Here is a 23659-nt window from a genome sequence, read left to right on the forward strand (position 1 = left end):
ATTTTAAACTCGAGCACCACCTCCACCACTGTGGAGAGCCTTGGAACCATGTTCGCAACGCACGGCATTCCTGACATATTGGTCAGTGATAATGGTCCGTGCTTCACCAGCGCAGAATTCCAAGATTTTATAAGTGACCACGGCATAAATCACGTTAAGACGGCCCCGTTCAAGCCGGCCTCCAACAGCCAGGTGGAGCGAGCAGTGTAGATCATTAAACAAGGCATGCTCAAAATCCAAGGTCCCACGCTGCAAGGCCACCTGTCGCGATTGCTGCTGGTATACAGATCTCATCTGTATTCATTGACTGGGGTTCCCCCCACGCAACTATTAATGAAACAGACCTTAAAGATAAGGCTCTCATTAATCCTCCCAGACATGCATGTTGAGGCAAAGCGCCGTAAGCTAACCAAGTACCATGATCGAAATTCAAGGGGGAGGTGGAATGAGATAGGGGACAAAGTGTTTGTGCTAAACTATGGCAGGGGTCCCAAATGGCTTGCAGGGACAGTAACAGGCAAGGAAGGAAACAGGCTACTGGTGGTACAAATGGACAATGGCCAAACCTGCCGGAGGCATGGAGTCCAAGTCAAAAGTAGATTTACCAACAACACTGCTGAACCAGAAGCAGACTACAATGTGGAACTCACACTACACCTGGTGGACAGCCTGAGGGAACTACCGGAGGAAAGGGCAATCCCAACAGACAGCCCAGGCGAGACACCAACAATCATACTGAATGAAACAGACAGCCCAGGCGAGATACTAGCAATCACCCCGAAAGAACAACATGCACCAAGGCAAACAACTGAACCACAATTAAGATGCTCCACGCGAGAGCGCAGACCACCTGAGAGACTGAACCTATAAAGACAATAAGACCTTGGGGGAGGGTGATGTCATGTATCTCACACTACTGTACACAACTGTATCTTACCATGCTATACATGACTGTAACCAGAGATGACCTGTAACCACAAGCTTACCTTACCACCAAGGGTCCACTTGCAGGAGACATTGGATACTCTGTCCCAGACAGGTATATAAGGACAGGTCTCAGGCAAGTGTGGCATTCGAGAGCTGTGTAATAAAGGTGCAGGTCCTGAGTGATCTTGACTTCAGTATGTGCCTCGTGTGAATCTGTACTGCAGGCATAGGACTTTACACGAACACCTCCACATCCCTCCTCCCACTGACTAGCAGGGAGGGTTCCCATGTGTTCCTGGCAGTGACCTCCTGCCACCTAATTCCTCCTTCCACCCGCCGGCCAGATAGTGGACCTGGCCAGTACTCTGAGTGTTGTGTATGGAGAAAGAGTCAGACTGAACACTGTGAACTCAAAGCAAAGTGTGACCGCAGTCTTTTATTGCAGGTCTCCAAAGTGCCTCTCCAACCTGTGAAGCCTCGTTAAATACTTGTGCTCCCAAGGGATTATGGGATTCCGTGGGACTCCAGGGAATGAGCCATCTGGTGGCTGTACAGAGTAAATACAAGTCCACATATATAACAACACTCCCCCCCCCCCCCCCCTCTCCACAAAGTCAATAGTGTAACTATTTACAATGTGAGTCGATCTGGGGCCCTTCTTGATCATCTCGGTGTGAAAGCTGGTGTTGTTGAATCATTTGTTGGGCCCTCGCTGGGCTGCTGTGCCTACAGAAGGCAGTCTGCCTGGATAGACATTTCATCTTTACACGGGTGGAACGGCTTTATTTCTTCCTGCATTTCCACTGGGACACTGGACCAGCTCCTATGAAGCACACTGCTTTTGACTAGAGATAATAAGAGGTCCTGGATCTGCCGGGCAGTGACGGGTGATTGCTCACTCTCAAATGCTTCCATAACCATGGCTAGATCTGCGGACTGCGCCATTTCCACCCCTGTGGTGGGCAATGGCAGCCTACTGAGAGCATCGGTACAGCTTTCTGTGCCTGGCCTGTGGCGGATGGCATAGTTGTATGCGGACAATGTGAGCGCCCATCTCTGGATGCGGGCCGATGCGTTGGTATTTATCCCTTTACTCTCGGAAAACAGGGATATAAGTGGCTTATGGTCAGTTTCCAATTCGAATTTTAGCCTAAACAGGTATTGATGCATCTCTTTAATCCATAGACACATGCTAATGCTTCTTTTTCAATCATGCTGTAGGCTCTCTCAGTCTTAGACAGACTTCTGGATGCATAAGCAACCGGTTTCAGTTTCCCAAAATCATTAGCTTGTTGCAATACACACCCGACGCCATATGACGACGCATCACATGCTAGTACTAAATGCTTACAAAGGCATTTTCTTGGCTTTTGCCCCAAACCCATTCGTCCCCTTTTCGTAGTAAGACATATAGTGGTTCTAGCAGTGTGCTGAGACCCGGTAAGAAGTTACCAAAGTAGTTCAAGAGTCCCAGAAACGACCGCAGCTCCGTCACGTTCTGTGGCCCCGGTGCGTTCTCAATTGCCTCCGTCTTCGCGATGGTGGGCCTGATGCCGTCCACCGCAATCCTCCTTCCCAAGAACTCCACTTCAGGCACCAGGAAAACGCACTTTGAGCGTTTTAACCTGAGCCCCACGCGGGTTGAGTCAACTAAGAACCTCCTCCAGGTTCTGCCGGTGCTCGACTGTGTTCCGACCTGTGACCAAGATGTCATCCTGGAAGACCATGGTGTGCAGGACCGACTTCAGTAAACTCTCCATGTTTCTCTGGAATATCGCCGCCACTGATCGGATTCCAAATGGGCATCTGTTATAAACAAATAGATCTTTGTGCGTGTTGATGCAGGTGAGGGCCTTTGATGATTGCTCCAGTTCCTCCGTCATGTAAGCTGAAGTCAGATCCAGCTTCGTGAACGTCCTCCTCCCGCCAGCGTTGCAAAGAGGTCGTTGGCTTTTGGTAGTGGGTATTAGTTCTGCAGGGAGAAACAATTGATAGTTACTTTGTAATCGCCACAGATTCTGACGGTGCCATTTTCCTTGAGGACTGGGACAATAGGACTGGCACACTCGCTGAACTCAATCAGTGAAATGATGCCTTCTCATTGCAGCTGGTCTAGCTCAATCTCTACCCTTTCTCTCATTATGTACAGTACTGATCTCGCCTTGTGATGGATGGGTTGCGCCCCCGGAATTAGGTGGATCTGCACTTTTGCTCCTTGGAATTTCCCGATGCCTGGTTCGAACAGCGAGGGAAATTTGTTTAAGACCTGGGCACATGAAGTGTCATCAGCAGGTGATAGCGCTCAGACGTCATCCCAGTTCCAGTGTATCTTTCCCAGCCAGCTCCTGCCAAGCAGCGTGAGACCATCACCCGGTACCACCCAGAGTGGTAGCTTATGCACCGCTCCATTGTAGGAGACCTTTACGGTAGCACTGCCGATTACAGGAATCAGTTCTTTCGTGTAAGTTCTTAGTTTCGTGCGAACTGGAGTTAAGACTGGCCTTGAGGCCTTGTTGCACCACAACCTTTCGAAAGTCTTTTCACCCATGATGGACTGGCTCGTCCCTGTGTCCAGCCCCATTGACACCGGGAGTCCATTTAGTTCAAGATTCAGCATTATCGGGGGACAATTCGTGGTGAATGTGTGCACCCCATGTACCTTTACCTCCTCGGTCTGAGGCTCTGGTTCATCATGATCCTCCATGGATCTGTTCTTCTCTGCAACATAGTGGTTTGCAGCTTTAATAGGCTTTGCAACTTGCCTGCACACTTGTTGGAGGTGTCCCATTGTTCCACAGCCCTTGCAAACGTACTCTTTGAATTGGCATGAATGGAAACGATGATCACCCCCGCAGCGCCAACAAGGTATTAATGGCCTTGCATTCATCACCCTTGATGGTGGACTCGCAATCATCTGCGGACGTGCAGCTGCAGGTACATGTGACCTGCCCTGTACGTTACGATTCGAAAGCAGCATCACTTTGTTCACAGTACTTGTAGCAGCACTTGTGTGCTGAGAGATTTGCTTCGTACTGTCACTGGTGGCAATGAACGCCTGGGCTATCGCTATGGCCTTACTCAAGGTTGGGGTCTCTACAGTCAAAAGTTTGCGAAGTATGGTTTCGTGGCCAATGCCAAGTACAAAAAGGTCTCTGAGCATGTGCTCCAAATGTCTTTCAAATTCACAATGTCCTGCAAAGCGCTTTAGCTCAACGAATAACTTGCCACTTCCTGGCCTTCAGACCTTTTGTAGGTGTAGAACCCAGTACTTCGCCAACAGAACGCTTTCCTTCGGGTTCAAATGCTCTTGGACCAGTGTGCACAAATTGCCGTATGATTTCTCCGTGGGTTTCGCTGGAGAGAGCAGATTCTTCATGAGGCCATACATTGGTGCCCCACAGACGGTGAGGAGGATTGCCCTTTGTTTGGCAGCGCTTTCTTCCCCATCTAGCTTGTTGGCCACAAAATATTGGTCGAGTCACTCCACAAAAGTTTCCCAATCATCTCCCTCCAAGAATTTCTCCAGGATGCCCACTGTTCTCTGTATCTTTGGTTTTGCTATCTGTATATCGTCGCCAGTTGTTGTGTATGGAGAAAGAGTCAGACTGAACACTGTGAGCTCAAAGTAAAGTATCACCTTAGTCTTTTATTGCGGTCTCTAGGGTGCCTCTTCAACCTGTGAAGCGTCCTTAAATACCTGTGCTCCCAAGGGATTATGGGATCCCTTGGGACTCCAGGGGATGAGCCCTCTGGTGGCTGTACAGAGTAAATACAAGTCCACATATATAACACTGAAAACATGTATGTAAATGAACCTGGCTGTTAAGATCGACTGGGCCTCCATGTTCCCAGGCTCTCTCGCTGTGTCGCCTGCTTCAATGCTCACGTGCATCGTGCCCCACCCCCTCCCCTTTAAAATCGGGCCCAAATCTCTCAGCGTATGTGGTTCTCCAATCAGCCAGATGTGGTGTGGGTGTTGCCTAAAATGTCTCTAAAATATCTGGGCAGATCCGCCGTGCGTGTGGCTTAGAACTGGTCATGATCGGCAGATTTGAAAGTGAAATTCTGTCCTTTCATTTTAATCTAATGGGCCTTTTCTTTTTTCAAATGTATTCTGGGATGTGGTTAAGAATGACAAAGCTGCATTTTACTGCCCATCCTTACTTTCCCTGAGAAGGAGGTGGCGGTCCTTCTTCTTGAATCGCTGATGTCCTTGTGGTAATAGTGCTCTCGTGATAGTTATAGTACTTAGATATTAAAGTTTCCCTGTAAACCTGGATACCAAAGGCTTTTCCTTAACACTGCCTCTATTTGTACTGAAGAAACTGGCTACTTGATTTGACCATCTTTTCTGCTTGACACGATAAACAATTTTGAGCTAAGCTCTAATGCTTTTTGCTTCCTTTTAAAGTTGCCTTAACACATTTGTCAGAACCTTCAGTCATTGTTGCCACACAGCCTGCACCTCAATTGAGGCTGCAATATTACAAAATCCTGACGAATACATAATGCTTATTTTGTATTTTGGGGCTTCTTACTTGATGGGGAGATTTTCAAAAACATCAGGACTGGAAAATAATGATTATTCCCAGATTGGAAGCACATTTGGGATACATAAAACAGCTTGGTTTAAGACATCCGATGTTCAGGAATCGGAGGCCAGAGTTAGGGGTGGAATTACTAAAACAATGGCTTCTTGTTGCAGAAAGGGTTTTCCAAAGTAATGGATTTGGAGGCTTGATGATGTTTCTGGATTAGGGACCAAAGTTAGATCAGGAAAACCCTCCTGGGGCTGGAAGTGCCAGAATGTTTGGGGATCAGAGGCCAGAATCATGAGATCAAATTAATTCAACTGGACCTGCTTACCTTCTTATCCCAATAATCTCAGACCTTTTACCTGGAGCAGGAACTTCAATTAAGTGGAGCAATAAATTTATTCAATATAAACTCAGATCTCTTGGCTGGAGTGGAAAATGATCACTGACCTACTGGAGGTGAGACAGCAAAATCCTAGCTGCTTACAAAGGTAAACTTAATTAGATAAAATGTAAATTTAAAAATGGACATTTACTGGATGAAGTATAGAGCTGGCAAGCTATAGAACTATTCAAGAAGCCTGGCAGAGGGTCAGCAGTCTCCGGTGACAGGAAGGCATTACTCTTTATCTTTTAAAAGTAAGCTAGGGATTGGTATTCGAGCATGACTTACAGGCCTCACGGGGAAATGTAGCAGGTAAGGATGGACATCAGAACATTGGATTTCATATTGGAAATATTGACTTTCCAGTTTTCCATGGAGCGGGTGATCCACCTGCAACTTTTCATAATTATAGATACAGGCAACTCTCGATTAGCCGTACACAGATCCAACGGGAAAACTGTTGTAACGGGACTTAAAATTCTGTTGCTAACAAGTGAAAAGACAGCCCCAAATAATTTGGAAAAATCTCCTTCCAAACACTGTGCTTATTTGTATTTGCTCATTCTCTCTCTCACACAACCTCTCTCTCTCTCTCTCGCACATTCTCTCTCCCTGGCCGAAGGGACCACGTACCGGCCGCTTCTGTCCCTGGTCGCGACCCTGCGTCGGCCGCTTCTGTCCCTGGCCGAAAAGACTCTGCACCGGATTCGGGGGGGCTCCGGGACAACCTGCCAAAGGGTCTCTCTCACACACTCTTTCGCTCTCTCTCACTCACTCACGATAAAAATCACCCTCCTCTGCCCTTACTTTGCTGGTGTTTGTGTGCGCGCTGCTGCAGCCGTTGTCTCTTGCGGCCGCCGCTGATGTGGAACTAAAATGTATGAAATTCCTGCAGAATCCGTTCACCGGTTCATGTAAATAGTAACAAATTGAGCTATTTATATAAGTTAAGAAACTGTTGCAAGAAATTTATGAAGGTGGCTGTAATGTATTTGCTTCATGGGTCCTTTGCTTAAAAATTCATTAAGAACTGGTTTATTAGCAAAGGTTCAACAATCACACTACATATTACCAGTTCATCCACCAGACTCACAATCACCTGCCTCATCGTGGATCCCCTGAGCCCAACTGGCTGGGGTTTTATTGAGTCTTGTGAACATCATGTGACTGGCTAAACCACTCACAACTCAACAGTTCTACAACTATTTTGTTGCATCTGTAAATCTGTAAATTAATGCGTAAATCAAATGCCCCCATATTAAAGGGGCACTAAAACCGACAATTTGAACAAATTAAACTTTAAACTTAAAACAGTCAAATTAAAATTTGGTTGCCGGGGGTGATGATGCACTCCAGTCCCTCCAGTGCCCACCTCTCACGGAAGGCTGCGAGCGTACCGGTGAACACCGCGTGCTCCATCTCCAGGGACACCCTGGCTCGGATGTAACCGCAGAAGAGAGGCCACCGCCCGCTGCCTGGACCGGTTGACGGCCACCGTGGCCATGCCCAGGAACCGTCCTAGGAGGAGGCCGTCTGACCTGCCCACTCCCCTCCGCACTGGGTGCCCAAAGATCAGGAGTGTGGGACTGAAGTGCAACCAGAATTTAAGGAGCTGCCCCTTCAAATAATGGAATAGGGGCTGCAACCTCGCACACTCTACATATACATTGAACACAGACTCCTCTAGATCGCAGAAATTACAGCTGGCATGGGACTTATTGCACGGGACTGCTCCGTGCAACACCCTCCAGGCCAGTCAATAAAGGGAGGGCTCCCACATAGAAAGCATTCCATTGGGGACCCCCGTTCCTCCGGACAGCAAGATGCGCCATGGCGTTTCTGGACAGCAGAAGAGGATGGCAACGTGGAGATCAACAGTTATACAAATCTGTGTGCATACTCACAGGTGCATACATTACAATGGCCACAATTAATGGTGTAAAGTCAATTTATTTATCTTTGTTTGGAAAGGCATACAATTTCATGAATAAATGTGATTAAATAATCAATAGCCACCCACAGAGTTCAGAAAGGTGAAGTTCTGTCAGTACATTTTATAATTCATAGATCTGCAATAATCTTTGTGGTAAAGTAGAGCTTTGTTCCAGCTGGAATTAGTTAGTTGAAAGGGTAGCAGTAGTTTTAGCAGGGAGATTTACTTTCTATTATATTTTTCCCAGATTTGCAGCTTTTAGAAGGACCGAGGCAGACAGTCAGAGGAGAGAGAACTCCATAGAACCCACTGAGAAAAATATTGTGGTCAGGCAGGAAAAAACAGCACAAGGAACCAGATCTTTTTTAGCCAACTTTTCTCTCCTAATCTCTCCGGCCTTCCACCCTTTCACAGATGTAATATAGTTCCTATGGAGTGGAGGGTAGCCAAGGTAACCCCACTTTTTAAAAAAGGAGGGAGAGAGAAAACAGGGAATTATAGACCGGTCAGCCTGACATTGGTAGTGGGTAAAATGATGGAATCAATTATTAAGGATGTCATAGCAGCGCATTTGGAAAGAGGTGACATGATAGGTCCAAGTCAGCATGGATTTGTGAAAGAGAAATCATGCTTGACAAATCTTCTGGAATTTTTTGAGGATGTTTCCAGTAGAGTAGACAAGGGGAAACCAGTTGATGTGGTGTATTTGGACTTTCAGAAGGCTTTCGACAAGGTCCCACACAAGAGATTAATGTGCAAAGTTAAAGCACATGGGATTGGGGGTAGTGTGCTGACGTGGATTGAGAACTGGTTGTCAGACAGGAAGCAAAGAATAGGAGTAAATGGGTACTTTTCAGAATGGCAGGCAGTGACTCGTGGGATACCGCAAGGTTCTGTGCTGGGGCCCCAGCTGTTTACATTGTACATTAATGATTTAGACGAGTATCTCCAAATTTGCGGATGACACTAAGTTGGATGGCAGTGTGAGCTGCGAGGAGGATGCTATGAGGCTGCAGAGTGACTTGAATAGGTTAGGTGAGTGGGCAAATGCATGGCAGGTGAAGTATAATGTGGATAAATGTGAGGTTATCCACTTTGGTTGTAAAAACAGAGAGACAGATTATTATCTGAATGGTGACAGATTAGGAAAAGGGGAGGTGCAACGAGACCTGGATGTCATGGTACATTAGGCATTGAAGGTTGGCATGCAGGTACAGCAGGCGGTTAAGAAAGCAAATGGCATGTTGGCCTTCATAGCGAGGGGATTTGAGTACAGGGACAGGGAGGTGTTACTACAGTTGTACAGGGCCTTGGTGAGGCCGCACCTGGAGTATTGTGTAAAGTTTTAGTCTCCTAACTTGAGGAAGGACATTCTTGCTATTGAGGGAGTGCAGCGAAGGTTCACCAGACTGATTCCCAGGATGGCGGGACTGACCAATCAAGAAAGACTGGATCAACTGGGCTTGTATTCACTGGAGTTCAGAAGAATGAGAGGGGATCTCATAGAAATTTTTAAAATTCTGATGGATTTAGACAGGTTAGATGCAGGAAGAATGTTCCCAATGTTGGGGAAGTCCAAAACCAGGGAGCACAATCTAAGGATAAGGGGTAAGCCATTTAGGACCGAGATGAGGAGAAACTTCTTCACCAAGAGAGTGGTGAACCTGTGGAATTCTCTACCACAGAAAGTTGTTGAGGCCAATTCACTAAATGTATTCAAAAAGGAGTTAGATGTAGTCCTTACTACTAGGGGGATCAAGGGACATGGCGAGAAAGCAGGAATGGGTTACTGAAGTTACATGTTCAGCCATGAACTCATTGAATTGCGGTGCAGGCTCGAAGGGCCGAATGGCCTACTCCTGCACCTATTTTCTATGTTTCTATATTTCTATAACTCCACCCAGTGGACTACTGTGGCATTGCTATATATATTACACTTCTCCCTCCTTAATGAAGAAGTAATTATACCAAACAATCATCAAAACATAACACTGATGAACTTCCAGCTGAAGAGATTGATAAAGCAACCAAACGTGACCCAGTTGTGTCAAAGATGTATGATTACATCGCAAATGGCTGGCCAAACCAGGTAACAGACAAAGATATGTGGTTCTCACAAATATTTGGTCAAGATGTTTGATCATGGACAGGTTAGGTTTGTTCACATTGATCATAACAACATAAGAAGTAGGCCATACGGCCCATCGAGCCTGCTCCACCATTCAATAAGATCATGGCTGATCTGATCATGGACTCAGCTCCACTTCCCTGCCCACTCCCCATAACCCCTTATACCCTTATCGTTTAAGAAACTGTCTCTTTCTGTCTTAAATTTATTTAATCTCCCAGCTTCCACAGCTCTCTGAGGCAGCGAATTCCACAGATTCACAACCCTCTGAGAGAAAAAAATTCTCCTCATCTCAGTTCTAAATGGGCCGCCCCTTATTCTAAGTTCATGCTCTCTAGTTCTAGTATCCCCCACCAACGGAAACATCCTCTCTGCATCCACCTTGTCAACCCTCCTCATAATCCTATACGTTTTGATAAGATCACGTCTCATTCTTCTGAATTCCAATGAGTAGAGGCCCAACCTACTCAACCTTTCCTCATAAGTCAACCCCCTCATCCCCGGAATCAACCTAGTGACCCTTCTCTGAACTGCCTCCAAAGCAAGCATATCCTTTCGTAAATATGGAAACCAAAACTGCACGCAGTATTCCAGGTCTGACCTCACCAATATCCTGTACAGTTGTAACAAGACTTCACTGCTTTTATACTCCATTCCCTTTGCAATAAATGCCAAGATTCCATTGGCTTTCCTGATTGCTTGCTGTACCTGCATACTATCCTTCTGTGTTTCATGCACAAGTACCCCCAGGTCCCGCTGTACTGCAGCTCTTTGCAATCTTTCTCCATTTAAATAATAACTTGCTCTTTGATTTTTTCTGTCAAAGTGCATGACCTCACACTTTCCAACATTATACTCCATCTGCCAAATTGTTGTCCACTCACTTAGCCTATGTCCTTTTGCAGCTTTTTTGTGTCCTCCTCACACGTTGCTTTTCCTCCCATCTTTCTATCATCAGCATGCTTGGCTACGTTACACTCAGTCCCTTCTTTCAAGTTATTAATATAGATTTAAATAGTTGGGGTCCCAGCACTGATCCCTGCAGCACTCCACTCATTACTGATTGCCAACCAAAGAATGAACCATTTATCCCGACTCTCTGTTTTCTGTTTGCTAGCCAATCTTCTATCCATGCTAATATATTACCCCCAACCCCATGAACTTTTATCTTGTGCAGTAACCTTTTGTGTGACACCTTGTCAAATGCCTTCTGGAAATCCAAATACACCACATCAACTGGTTCCCCTTTTTCCACCCTGTTCGTTACATCCTCAAAGAATTCCAGCAAATTTGTCAAACATGACTTCCCCTTCATAAATCCATGTTGACTCTGCCTGACCAAATTTTGCTTTTCCAAATGTGCTGTTACTTCAATAATGGACTCCAACATTTTCCCAACCACAGATGTTAGGCTAACTGGCCTATAGTTTCCTGCTTTTTATCTGCCTCCTTTTTTGAATCATATTTTATCTACAGACATGGAAGGAGTTGAAGGTTGGAATGATTCGATTATTTCTGACTCATCAGATAGTTTTGATACAAGTAGAGTACCAGAAGCATATCCTACATCAAATGTACTGGAAACAAGTCCAAGAGAAAGTCAGAATTTAAGTCTGAGTCCAAGTCAGGCAGACAAACAGTCTGAAGTTATAGAGAGTTCAAATATAAATCAAGAGCATCCCTTGGAGGAAAACTTTACTCAGGATCAGCCTAGAATGAGTTTGGCACCATGTTTGGAAGGTTCTGTTCAAGAGTGAAGGTATCCTCTTCGAAACAGAAAACAAGTGGTTATGCTTGATTTGTAAATATGGCAAAATAAGGCCCTATTTTTTGTTATGTATTACCGTGCAAGTTACGTATGATGATTGTTTGTTATAATTACTTCTTCTTAAGGAGGGAGACGTGTAATATATATAGATTCCTGAAGTTATCAGCCATCTTATAGCCTGTGTGTTTGTGAGGTCGTACTCCCATTCTCCCATGCTCTTTTCGAACATTCGCCAGTTCTGATGAAGAGTCATCGACCCGGAACGTTAACTCTGTTTTTCTCTCCACAGATGCTGCCTGACCCACTGAGATTTCCAGCATTTTCTGTTTTTATAATAAAATTAGTGATCAGCTCATCTATTTTAGTGGCGTTGAGATCTTTTGGTTGCTCGAATGCAAAAGTTTGGGGAATTTTTAATGTTTTTTTCTATCATCTGAAAAATAGATTTTTGTGTGATTTTGTACATTGCATACACCTTCCTACACTAGTGAACCCTGACCACACAGTGGCTCTTGCAAATTGTAACTTTTTACATAATAGATGGACTCCTGTGCATGTTTTGTTTGCTTACACAGGGCTGGGGGCAGTCAGATGGCCAGGTGGAAAACATGAAATGAGAGGAAAGGTTTTCTCTAGGGCCCAGGAGGTCTGGTGGGAAATGCTCTGCTGTTTCTGGTAGTGGGAAGCAGAGAGGTAGTGGGGTGAATATTGGTGCCAGGAGTAAGATTTTTGGTGATTTAAAAAAATGCTTTTCATGTGATATATTTGGTGTATATAGTTAGTGAGGTGGCTGAGGAACTGACATGACAGTCAAATCTAAGGTTTTTTTCTTGCTGAATGTTTTTATTAGAATTTAATTGTATAGGTCTTTTGGTGGATTTGCACTATGTAATTTTTTGGTAACATGGAATTGTGTAGAATTTATTGGGACAATGGGACTGTACAGAATATTTTGTAAAATGTAATAGTGAAGAATTTTTAGTAGAATATGATTATTTGGAATTTTAATAGTAGAATGTGATTATGTAGAATTATTTTATTGAATGAAATGTGGCAAATTATTAGTAGAATGCAATGATATGGAATTTTGCAGGAGAATGCAATAGTGTAGAATATTTTAGGAGAATGTGATTGTGTTCAATTTCTTAATAGAATGCAATTACGTAGAATATTTGGTAGAATATGATTATGTGGTGAAATGGAATTGAGGAGAACACTGAAATTGAGAAAATTGTTGCATAATATATGTCATGTATTTCACCATCTTGCAATGACTATAAGTATGTAACTGTAACTCATGCATACTGTACCTGTACCCTTGTAATGCACACCCTGACCACACCCTCACCTGCGCTTCCAGGTATAAAAGGGGAGGTCCCACCCAGGATCAGCACTCTTCAGTCCTGGAAATAAAGTGAAGGTCACAGAGTGACCGTGTTTGATATATCCATGCCTCGTGTGAGTTTGTAACAAGGTGCAGAGACACTACAATATAAATGGTGAATAACCAAAATATAACAAAAATAGAAAATAATCATTGAGAAAGAAGTAAAATACAGATCCTAAATATTTAAGCAGCGATTAAGAAAATTGACAGGTACACTTCACTATTATAAAATAAATGATAGATACCACATGCAAATCTGACACAAGAGTGTTTATTGTATAAATAGTTTAATGGGACAATACTCATTGGGCTTTGATGCCTGGTGCTTGGTGCTTGTTGCTAAAGATGGTGTCAGGAATTTATGTTCCTTTAAATTTCTACAGTGAGGCAGTTTGAAAAAAGTACTCCAGTTGTTAATGATTTGGGGTAAATGCTAATGTTTATGCTGATAAATTTCTCTCATAAAGCAGAGATGTAGTACTAATTTGTTTAGAATTTCCCTCATACTCATCTGTTGGTTCTCATATACTGAAAACTGCTGGAGTCTGGCAACAATAATGGCTATCAGGCCCTGAACTGTACCTAAACCCATGCTAAGTAATTTGTGTAATTTTGGAAATCAATAGGTTTGTAACGTAAACAAGGAGTTGATTATAAAAAGGATCCAAACAAATCTAATTGCATTATTAGATATGTTTAGATAAAGCAACATTCTATATAACTGTCCATAACTACAAAACCACTTATAAACATCTTCAATAATCAATAATAATAATATGGGTTCAGGCCTATGGCAGGGGGAAGATTTGGTGTAGGTTTCAATTGGTGGGGGAAGAGGGGAAGCAGCTGAGGCAGCAGAACACCAATGTTCCCTGTAAAAACATGTTTTGGTTGTGCGCCCCCTTTAAGGGGTTGTGCGGCCCATTCACATTACTGCGCATGCGTGGTTTTTGACATTAGAACGCTATGGAGCCGGCTGCACGGGACCTGCAGATCGCTGTGTGGCTGCACCTAAGCAGGAACATTGCTGAACAGATGGTCTCAATCTTATAGAAATCCGTGAACTTCTCGCAGCTCATCAGGTGAGGCATGCCGAGACTGCCAGTGCTGAATTTATAATGTCTCAGGCTTGGAGCGGCTGATGGTTCAGCATTTTGTTTTGCTGTTTCATTGTGCAAATTACCCCAAAATGACTGGCAGATTATTAGCTTGTGTCCTGGACTATGGTACATGCGCAAATTACCCATGGGAACAAGCTTGCCTGATTAGACATGCTTAGCATATGCCTCACCTGTGTGGAAGGCCACCAGCCATCATTGCTTCTCACACTTGCTGTTGGAGCTGAGGGGGAGGGGCAGGGGAGAGGGGCTTATGGATGTTGCAGAATAGAAGCTGTGGGTTTTCTTTGCTCTCCATGATAGTCTTGGTGTAGTGAGCACATGCGCAGTTAAACGCAGAAATCAGGAAGTTGCTGTCTGAGTTGCTCTGCTCCTCCACAAGTGTACCGAGACTCGGCATTGAAACACATGAAAGGTCTGAAGTTGCAGTACTTACCCACTAGATACCCATTAAACACACCAGAAATTAAAACAGAGATGAGGAGAAATTTCTTCTCTCAGAGGGTTGTAAATCTGTGGAATTCACTGCCTCAGAGAGCTGTGGAAGCTGGGACATTAAATAAATTTAAGACAGAAATAGACAGTTTCTTAAATGATAAGGGGATAAGGGGTTATGGGGAGTGGGCGGGGAAGTGGAGCTGAGTCCATGATCAGATCAGCTATGATCTTATTGAATGGCGGAGCAGACTCGAGGGGTCGTATGGCCTCCTCCTGTTCCTATTTCTTATGTTCTTATGTGCTTAAAAAGTTAGGGCTTTGGCCATTCAAGTGTAAGTGAATTTTTAATGGCGTGATAAGTCTTAATTACTGTCAAACAACCTTTCTGACCCTGAAAATTTACTTTTGCAAGTGTGGAGTCTCATTCCTTCAGATTTTAATTATTGTTGGAGAATTTAAAAAAAAATAAAATTAAAAATTATTTTTACTTTTTCTTTCTGTCTTTCTTACTTTTATTTCTCCATCCCTCAATCCCATCTCTCTTTCCATCTCTTTTTCTTTCTGTGCATGATTTTGCATTGAACTAAATATTCTAACTTACAGTTCCTGGTTCTGCACGTCTCAGTAAGGATTCTTCAATCTGATTCGTTGAAGAAGCCCGCTGTTGCTTGCCCTGTTCTCACAGTCCCCAGAACCCCTGTAGAGCGTGCCACGCTGTATCAGACTTCGATGACCGTAAGTTGCTATTCAAAAGCCCACAAAATGTCTGCGGACACCTGTAAGCATAATGAACGGCAAGTGCCATTCGTTCGCTGCTGACCGCAAAATCCAACCCAATATGTTATTCACTACATTAAGTCAAATAGCAAAAGGTAATACATTCCAACTGGCAATGAACAGGAGGAAATGAGGCACGTAGCCCTGTAGTGTAATAATAATAATAACTTTTATTTAGATAGCGCCTTTAATATAGTAAAATGTCCCAAGGCACTTCATAACAGTCTTACGACATGTTAGATATTGACAAGGAAGGAAAAGAGAGAAAAAGCGGGAGAAGGAAGTGTAAAAGAGGTAAAAGGCTTGGGACTGAAGCGGCAGCCAAAATGCGCACGCAGATAGACAAGGGTCAAAAAACTAAAAAAAAGAAATTCAAATTACATTGTAAATAATATAATAAGGAGTATACAATAGTAAATCAGTATAATAAAGATTAATTATAATTAAACAAAATTAAATAATATATACAATAATTATACATTAAGTTAAAATGAGAAAATCAGCAACTAAAGCAAATTAAATATGTTTTTAGCTTTCTTTAAAATTCATTCCATCCATTGATTCAATTAATATGGAAGAACCAATCACCGCCCTCCATCCTTGTGATGTTATAATGTCATTACTTTTTATTTCTCATTTTGTCCCCTTGAGAGGTCCGTTGAGGCTCAAGGCTCGAGCTACCTCTGTTGTCAGGGAGCAGCTTTTTATCAAATTCCCTCCAGCTGCTCCAGGCTCGCGCTGCCTCCGTTGCAGGGAGCAGCTTATTTTTAATGAATTAATTCACTTCAATTTTCTTTCAAAGTCTAATTTAGCTAATTGATCTCTAGTGTAGAATTTTGCTCTTGGATTTTAAGAATGATAGCCAGGTGCTATTTTGGGCAATGCTAATATACTGGGAATTCTAACATTATTGATTATTGTTATGATCATACTTTTAGCAACACTGTGGAGAAAGTTGAAAACAAACATATTTAGAGTTATATTTTTGCTGAAGAATGGCGAATGGTAACATTAGGTCTTGAGTTGGCAGTTGGGGACTTGTGGATTCTTGTGGAAAAACCCATTATCAGAGGGTAAAGGTCCTGCTTATAGGACAGACTAATTCCAGGGTTAGAATCCTGACAGCAATATGTTGCAAGTAATTCTCCGAAATGTATATTTGAAAAGCTGCAATAAAATATCTTTCAATTTCCAAACACAATCCCCAGTATGAGAGCTTTCCTACTTCTGTATTAGGATGAAGATTTCTCTCCAGCTGAATAAAGATGACTTGCAGCACGTTTTGGATTAATGGTTCAACAACTGCACCAAATGCTTTGCTGACTGAGTTGCCTGTGTCTCACTGGCTACTTTGCTGGGCAATAACAGGTGGTCAGGACAGCTGGCATGTGTTGGAAGATGATGTCTGGCAAGAGACTTGGGACTCACATGACGACAATGCTGTTTCAAGGGTTGAATTTGCATCAGCAATTAATTATACTGTTAGCTGGAAAGTGATTTGTAACATGGCGTTCTAGGCTAGAATAACATCTTTAAAAATGGCAAATTCGGTCATAGTTATTTTTTTTAAAATTAATTCTCGGGATGTGGATCTCCTTTGAAAAGCCAATGTTTATTGCCCATCCCTAGTTACCCGTGAGAAGGTGGTGGTGGGCCTTTTTCTTGAAACACTGCAGTCCATGTGGCGAAGGTGCTCCTGCAGTGCTGTTAGGTAGAGAGTTTCAAGATTTTGACCCTATGACAATGAAAGAATGGTGATATATATTCATGTCAAGATAGTATGTAATTTGTAGGGGAACTTGGAGGTGATGGTGTTCCCATGCACCTGCTGCCCTTGTCATTCTAGGTGGTGGAGGTTGTGGGTTTGGGAGGTGCTGCTGAAGAAACCTTGACAGGTTGCTGCAGTGCATCCTGTAGATACTACTGCATACTGCAGGCATGGTACACCAATGGTGGAGGGAATGGATATTTATGCCAGTCGATGAGGTGCCGATCTTGTGGACTGCTTTGTCCTGGATTGTGTCAAGCTTCTTGAGTGTTGTTGGAGCTGCACCCACCCAGACAAATGGAAAGTAGTCTATCACATTTCTATCTTGTGTCTTGTCGTTGGTAGAGAAGCTTTGGGGAGTCAGGAGGTGAGCCACTCACCTAAGAATACCCAGCCTCTGACCTGCTCTATTAGCTACAGTAATTGTGTGGCTGGTCCAGTTCAGTTTCTGGTCAAAGGTGACCAGATGTTGATGATTGAGGACCTGGGATGATAATAACTTTGAATGTCAGAGGAAGATGGTCATTGCCTGACACTTTGTGGCGTGAATGTTAATTGCCACTTATCAGCCTAAGTCTGGATGTTGTCCAGCTCTTCCTGCCTGATTAGAGAGGATCAGTGTCACACTGGGGAGAAGCCGTTCACCTGCTCTGAGTGTGGGAGGGGATTCACTCAGTCATCCGACTTGCTGAGACACCAGAGAGTTCACACTGGGGAGAGGCCATTCACCTGCTCTGTATGTGGGAAGGGCCCCGGCCTGCGAGCACCATCGGAGCAGGCCGGGGAGCGGAAGGAGCAGTGTGGTGGCCTAGCCCAGCAGGCTGATCGGCCCCCGGCCTGCGAGCACCATCGGAGCAGGCCAGGGAGCGGAAGGAGCAGCGTGGCAGCATACCACTCCATGGAGCAGCTGGAGCAGGAGAGCAACAGCAGTAAAAAGTGACGTCATCAAGGTCCAGGTCAGTGATTGGAGATACTGCAGGAGAGGCGAGAGTCTGTAGAGGGACATGATCGGAGCCCAGGAGAGGCGAGTTCGGGACCCAGAAGAGGCGAGGGCCCAGGGGCAGCACGGGCCAGCCCACACTGCGATATGTGTGCGCACTAGGTCCGTGCAGCAGAGCAGGTCTCCAGTCATCTTGGTTAAACCTTGCTACTGGACCAAGACCAAGCTCTGTCAAGCCCGTGTGGTGGCTAGTGTGCAATGGTCACCACACGTTAAAAAAATCCAAGTACAGGCATCTTCCACCCTTCAAGATTTAGTTCGGACCTGGAATTTTAGGTCCATCATTGAAACACCTGTGAACTTTTTGACATGGAAGCAAGTCATCCTCGGGCTCTCTTTCCGCTGGTGGCCATTGAAGATGTACTGTCGCAGGAAATTGCCGGTTTGCCATTACTGGTCTCTGCTGCAGTATTGACTCTCCTCCAAGTAAAGCTTAAAAGATGATTGAAGGCCATTTACTCGGTAGTTCCTGAGGCCTTGTTCCTGTGCCAGGTGATGGTGAATGCGTGCCAGGTTGCTTCCAAAGACTAAATGGAAAATTTCTGTAACGAGATGGTTACAGTTCAAATGTGTTTTTAAAGATCGGCCTGCAAGTGCAGTGGTGCCTACAATGGAACATCAAGCAGTACATTGAACCCTCTGAAAGGTCATTGACCTGAAGCGTTAAATCTCCACACGCTGAGTGTTTCCAGCATCTTCTGTTAATTACCTTGAACCAGATACTATTTGTATTATTCAGTAGTGTGCTGATGTACTAATAAAGCATATGTTTGGTTAAAAAAAAAGCAAGTCATCCTCGGTTCGAGGAACTGCCTATGATGGATGATGATGAGAGAGGATCAGTGCTATTTTTTTTGAAAATTCACAACCTTTGCACCTAAGATAGATGGGAGATCCTTTACTATAAACTGAGAATCAATATTTTCAGTATGAAAAGATCAGGGCTGGATAAAGCGAAACTCTGCTGTTAGAACCACAAAGATCCCAGATTGGATCAGGCTACAATGTGATCTTATCGGTCTTTACTTTATTAACAAGTTTGGAAACTGCTACTTTATGTTAATTTCTGCCAAAAAATATGATCATTTTGAAGAATGTCTCTAAAGGCATTCTCTTGAATATTAGGGAATTTGATGAAATCCTGAATAAAATAAAACATGACTATATTTATAGTGGCCCTGTCAAACAATTGACTCTGTTCTGCTGTGTGGAGTCTAATAATAGAGAATGTTGCGGGCCTTACTGGTTGCAAAGGGTACAGGTACCATTTTTTATTCATTCATCGCTAGCAAGGCCAGCATTTATTGGTCATCCCTAGTTGCCCTTGAAAAGGTGGTGGTGAACCATTGAAGGTTCTGTTTGGGAGGGAGTTCCAGGATTTTGGCGTTCTAAACTAGAATAACATCTTTAAAAATGGCAAATACCTTCATAGTGATTTTTTGTTATATTCATTCTCAGGATGTGGATCTCCCTGGAAAGGCCAGTGTTTGTTGCCCATACCTAGTTGCCCACGAGTAGGGGCCTTCTTCTTGAACCACTGCAGTCCATGTGGCAAAAGTGCTCCCACAGTGCTGATAAGTAGAGAGTTCCAGAATTTTGACTCTACGACAATGAAGGAACAGCAATATATGTCCAAGTCAGGATGAAGTCTGACTAGGAGGGAAGTTGGAGGTGATAGTACTCCTATGCACGTGCTCCCCTTGTCCTTCTAGGTAGTGAAGGTCTCAAGTTTGCGAGGTGTTGCAGAAGAAGCTTTGTTTAGTGGACGATAGTACACACGGTAGTTATGGTGCACCGCTGGTGGAGAGAGTGAATGTTTGAGGTGCTGGATAGGCTGCTAAGCGGACTGCTTTGTCTTGGATAGTGTTGAGCTTCTTGTGCTGTTTGACCTGTATTCATACAGGCAAGGAGAGTATTCCATCACACTCTTGACTTGTGCCTTGTAGGTGGTGGAGAGGCTTTGTGTAGGCAGGAAGCAGTGGAGGAAGTGGATATTTAAGCCAGTGGATGGAATACCTACTATAGCAAAATCTATTCAACAATGCAGTGTCAATTAATGCTAGGTTCTGAGGCGATAAATCATTTTGTTTAGTTTTCTGTGAGAAAAGTATTTTAGTACCTGACACAGTTAGGTTAAGATCCTATTGGGCCAGATTTTGCTGTAGAAATAATGATGAGACTAACAGCAATCAAAGTAATTAATGTGGAAATCAGACAGCAACTTCTAGTTGCCGTACATGTGCAGTTAAACGCGGAAATCCTTAAGTTGCTGTCTGAGATGCAAGGCTTCTCCAAAAGCTTCCCAAAAATGGCATCTTGCCATCTGGCTCCCCATTCAAATACATTGGATGGCGTGAAGTTGCTGTACTTACCTCATAGATACAAACTAAACTCACCAGAAAAAGCTAGGGCTTGTCCATTCCACTGTAAGTTCCCTTTCAACAGCATGGTAAGTCTTAATTACTGCCAAACAAGTTCTCGAACACTGAAAAATAACTTTTACAAGAGTGGAATGTCATTCCTTTAGGTTTTAATTATTGCTGGAGATTTTAAAAAATAAAAACATTTAAATATTTTCCCTTTTCTTTATGTCTCTTATCTCCCTGACTCTTAATCCAATCTTTCTTTCCCTTTCATTATTTTGCTTTTTGTACATGATTTGACATTGAATTCAATATTCTAACTGACACTTCCTGATTCAAACTCTGTACTGCTTATTAACCATTCTTCAATCTGATTCGGTGAGGAGAAAGACCTGCTCCTTGCCCTATAGAGGGCGCTGCACTTTTCAGCATACAGCAAGACCTGGTCAACATTACAGCTGACTGATAAGTGGCAAGTAACATTCACACCACATAATTGCCAGGCAATGACTATCTCCAACAAGAGAAAATCTAACCACCTCTCCTTGACATTCAATAGCATTACCATAATTGAATCCTCCATCATCTACATCCGGGGGCTACCATTGACCAGAAACTTAACTGGACCAGCCACATAAATACTATGGCAACAAGAGCAGATCAGAAGCTGGGTATTCTGCAGTGAGTGATTCACTTCCTGACTCCCCAAAGCCTTTCCATCATCTACAAGGCACAAGTCAAGACTGTGATAGAAAACTCTCCACTTGCCTGGACAAGTGCAGCTCCAACAACACTCTTGACACCATCCAGGACAAAGTCCTCCGCTTGACTGGCATCCACCACCAGCATACAGTGGCTGCAGTGTGTACCATCTACAAGATGCACTGAAGCAATTTGCCAATGTTTCTTCCACAGAACCTCCCAAACCGGTGATCTCTGACACTTAGAAGGACATAGGCAGCAGGCACATGAAAACACCACCACCTACAAGTTCCCTTCCAAGTCACACACCATCCTGACTTGAAAATATATCACCATTCCTTCATGGTCGCTAGGTCAAAATCCTGGAACTTCCTCCCTAACAGCAGTACCTTTACCACACGGACTGCAGCGGTTCAAGAAGGCGGCTCACCACCACCTTCTCAAGGGAAGTTAGGGATGGGAATAAACGCTGGCCTTGCCAGTGAATACCACACCCTGTAAATGAATTTTTAAAAATGACAGTAAATTCCAGTGCAAAACTCCATAGAAAGTCTATGGGCAAGTGCAAGTGTAATGAACGGCTCCAAGAGCAAAATCCCTAACGACACCGTGTAACGCTGTTTCTTGTTAAACTTTTCAGTAAATTCCAGAGGCGGGGCATGGAGTCCAAATGCCTGCTGCATTCCAACGAGACTCTAGCATGCAAATAGTAACCTTGCCGGACAGGCTGCTTGTGCGACAGCTGAGACAACACACTGCTTCAGTTGAACTGTCATCCACCCAAATAGCTCGCGTCCGTAGCAGATAGAGTTACCTCCTGCCTATTAAAACTTAGATGAAGGTCTGTCATTAAAATACGGGAAGTTTTCTCTTATCAAATCTCTTACATTTGTTTTTTTTTGACAGGATAACAACTTCGTTTCTTTTTTTTAAAGACAGAATTCATAAAACTCTTTAAAGAACCCCAATGGTTCTGTGACGGTCCTGGTAGACCGTGCACATGAACTATTACTACTTCATATTAATAGATTGACTAGGGCACTCTACGTCTTTTGGTTCCCCCTGGAAACCAGTTCATCTGCCAATGAACTATAATGTCCGGGCGCCGCTGTATGTATCAATCCCATTCACAATTTCATACAATCCTGTCCTTTGCTCGCCCTGATTCGTTTTTTGAGAGAAATAAGAAAAATCTGTGAAGGAATCCTCCTAAGTCTCTCGGCCCAGAATCAAAATAGACTTTGGTCCAATCAATACATCCGTGGAACATACGGTTTCCCTGTTACAGAACATAGCTTGATATTTCTCAACCTACAATAATTAAATATAAATGTAAATATAATTACGTAAATTGTTCCCACTTAATGTGCTTTGTTAGAGGGAAACCCAGAATCGGCTGAAATCAATAATTCCATGGATCACTAGTAATTCCTTCAAGGAAACTCAAAGTTGCGTGGATAGAACCAAGTCGGGATCCTCCTCTCGAACCGCTCGGAGCCTTTCCTCGGTGTGGCGGGCCACAGTAACCCAGGAAATTTATTTTATACTTTTCTATTTTTAGTTACTAAACTAAATCAGTTCACTCAACACGTCTGCAGCTTTAAGGCGTTTCAGAATATACCTCCCTCCCCACCCCCCACCCGCTAATGAATGCATTCAACAGAAAGAAATGCCACTTATCTTCCGAGTGGTAATATACAGCTCAATGCCATAAAGATGCGTATTTCCTATCTTATTAAAGCGGTGATCTGACAGCATTGCTTGCCATAATGTATGATGCAACTCCTACATTGTTTCAGAGGTGGGACCACAGTTGCTCTGTGATATTGTCAACAGTTTCATCCTGCTGTGTTCAACACCACGTGGTATTTTATTAATGCAGTATGGTTTAAATGGGGATTACCACTACATGACTTGAAGTTAAATGAGTGATGTATTATATATACACACAGATACATATAGACTACATATATATATATATGTGTGTATATATGCACTATATATGCACTATATGTACACAATATATACATGCATGTGTTGCGCTACAGTAACTGGTGCGATTGATCTGTTCTGATTGACGTGGTTCAAACCAGAATTAGAAAGGTGCCAGAATCACCTAGTAATCCAAAGGTTCTAAAGGTTCTAAAAATGTTCCCAGGAATGTTTGCATAAGTGCCATTCACATCCTGCTTTGATTGTAAAAAAATTTACAATCCGATTATAAAATAGAATGTAAATCAAATCTCTCTCGGGAGACATATGTAGTTGACCCTCTGTGGCGCGATTGCTAGATCATTAGTAATTGACTTTCACGGTACTGTTTTTTTTGCAGGCGAGACTCTTGTCTTGCCCTTGCATTCCCACCTTTCGCCAGTCACGAATGTTTTCGGTTGCAATTCCCTATTTGGCCATCCCTTTGATGTTTCTGTG

The sequence above is a fragment of the Pristiophorus japonicus genome, chromosome 4, assembly GCF_044704955.1.
Source record: "Pristiophorus japonicus isolate sPriJap1 chromosome 4, sPriJap1.hap1, whole genome shotgun sequence".
In the NCBI taxonomy this organism is placed as follows: Eukaryota; Metazoa; Chordata; class Chondrichthyes; family Pristiophoridae; genus Pristiophorus; species Pristiophorus japonicus.